Consider the following 2,288-nt stretch of genomic DNA (forward strand, 5'->3'; position numbering starts at 1 on the left):
GACAGGGAGGCCTGGCGTGCAGCAGTCCATGGGGTCGCAAAGAGTCGGACACGACTGAGTGACTGAACTGAACTGAACTATGCTGTCTGAACTCACTTTAAACTTATGACACAAATATAAATCCCTACTGGCAGTATTATCATCTTTCCACAGTTCACCTTCTCACTCTCAGAAGATACCTCTGACTTTCTCACTCTTCTAACCTCTAATATCCCCTTCTTGATGAAGACCTCATCTCATATTTTATTAAGAAAATCAACGGTTTTCCTCCTCATCACTTGGTCCCTGTGGTGGCAGACGGGGCACGAGGACCATGTTGGGCCGGATACTCCGAGAAGTTTCTGTGGCACTGAAACAAGGCCAAGTCATGCCAACTGAGCTCTGTCAAAGATGTCTCTTCCTTATCAAGACAACTAAGTTTCCAAATGCATACATTACTGTATCAGAAGAAGTGGCCTTAAAGCAAGCTGAAGAATCAGAGAAAAGACATAAGGAAGGTCACTCACTGGGGGATTTAGATGGAATTCCTATGGCAGTAAAAGATAACTTTAGTACATCTGGCATTGAGACAACCTGTGCATCAAACATGCTGAAAGGTTATGTACCACCTTATAATGCCATAGTAGTTCAGAAGTTGTTGGATCAGGGAGCTCTACTAATGGGAAAAACAAACTTAGATGAGTTTGCTATGGGATCTGGAAGCACAGATGGCATATTTGAACCAGTTAAAAACCCATGGAGTTATTCAAAACAGTATAGAGAAAAGAGGAAGCAGAACTCTCACAGTGAGAATGAGGATTCAAATTGGCTTATAACCGGAGGAAGCTCAGGAGGAAGTGTGGCGGCTACGTCAGCATTCACGGGCTTTGCGGCTTTAGGCTCAGATACAGGAGGATCAACCAGAAATCCAGCTGCCCACTGCGGGGTTGTTGGTTTAAAACCAAGCTATGGCCTAGTTTCTCGTCATGGTCTCATTCCCCTGGTGAATTCAATGGATGTGCCAGGAATATTAACCAGATGTGTGGATGATGCATACTGTGTTGGGTATACTAGCTGGGCATGATCCCAAAGATTCTACCACAAATTCAAGATCCTGTTAAACCATTTATACTTCCCAGTTTGACAGATGTGAGCAAACTATGTATAGGAATTCCAAAGGAATATCTTACACCAGAATTGTCAAGTGAAGTACAATCTCTTTGGTCCAAAGCTGCTAATCTCTTTGAGTCTGAGGGGGCCAAAGTAATTGAAATCTCCCTGCCCCATACCAGTCACTCAATTGTATTGTGTACATCAGAAGAGGCATCAAATATGGCAAGATTTGATGGGCTAGAATATGGTCACAGAAGTGACAATGATGTGTCTACTGAAGCCATGTATGCTGCAATCAGGCGAGAAGGGTTCAATGATGTGGTGAGAGGGAGAATCCTCTCAGGAAACTTTTTCTTATTAAAAGAACATTATGAGAATTATTTTGTCAAAGCACAGAAAGTGAGACGGCTCATTGCTAATGATTTTGTGAATGTTTTTAACTCTGGAGTGGATGTGCTGCTAATTCCCATGACCTTGAGTGAGGCAGTGCCATACACAGAATTCATCAAGGAAGACAACAGGACACCCAGTGCCCAAGACATCTTTACACAGGCTGTAAATATGGCAGGATTGCCAGCTGTGAGTGTCCCTATGGCCCTCTCAAGCCAAGCGTTGCCAATAGGACTACAGTTTATTGGACGTGCATTTTGTGACCAGCAGCTTCTTACAGTTGCCAAATGGTTTGAAAAACAAGTCCAGTTTCCTGTTATTCAACTTCAAGAACTAACGGATGATTGCTCATCAGTCTTTGAAAATGAAAAGTTAGCTTCTGTTTCTCTAAAATAGTGATAACTATATTGTGCATATTATAATGACTTTTAAAGGTATTTATATTCTAGAGAAGTCAGGTGTTCTTGAAATTTGGCTTATTGTCGACATAGTCATTCCCTGGAGTCATTTTTTAAAATTCTTGTGATACAGTTAATTATAAATAAACTGTCAGCAAACAGAAAAAAAAAGGAAAGAAAACTGACGTAATCAGGTCAGAGCCATCTTACTCTCTCACCAAAACACAAACCGTTGTTTCTGAATTAAATCTTCTATCTTTCCCTCCTATTAAAAGCATGGGAATCTTGGTTCTTTTCAAAGGTCCATCCCCTCTCCTTATGGTTTGGGGCCATTCCTTCATCCTCCTCTATAATGACACTATCACTTAGATATGTTAACAGTCATTTTTAGACTTGATTATTCACTCC

At 41.3% G+C, this 2,288-nt stretch overlaps 1 pseudogene; it reads left to right on the forward strand.

Moving 5' to 3' along the window:
* LOC102170655 lies at positions 302 to 1,878 on the forward strand (annotated as a pseudogene).

The sequence above is a fragment of the Capra hircus genome, chromosome 3, assembly GCF_001704415.2.
Source record: "Capra hircus breed San Clemente chromosome 3, ASM170441v1, whole genome shotgun sequence".
Classification (NCBI taxonomy): domain Eukaryota; kingdom Metazoa; phylum Chordata; class Mammalia; order Artiodactyla; family Bovidae; genus Capra; species Capra hircus.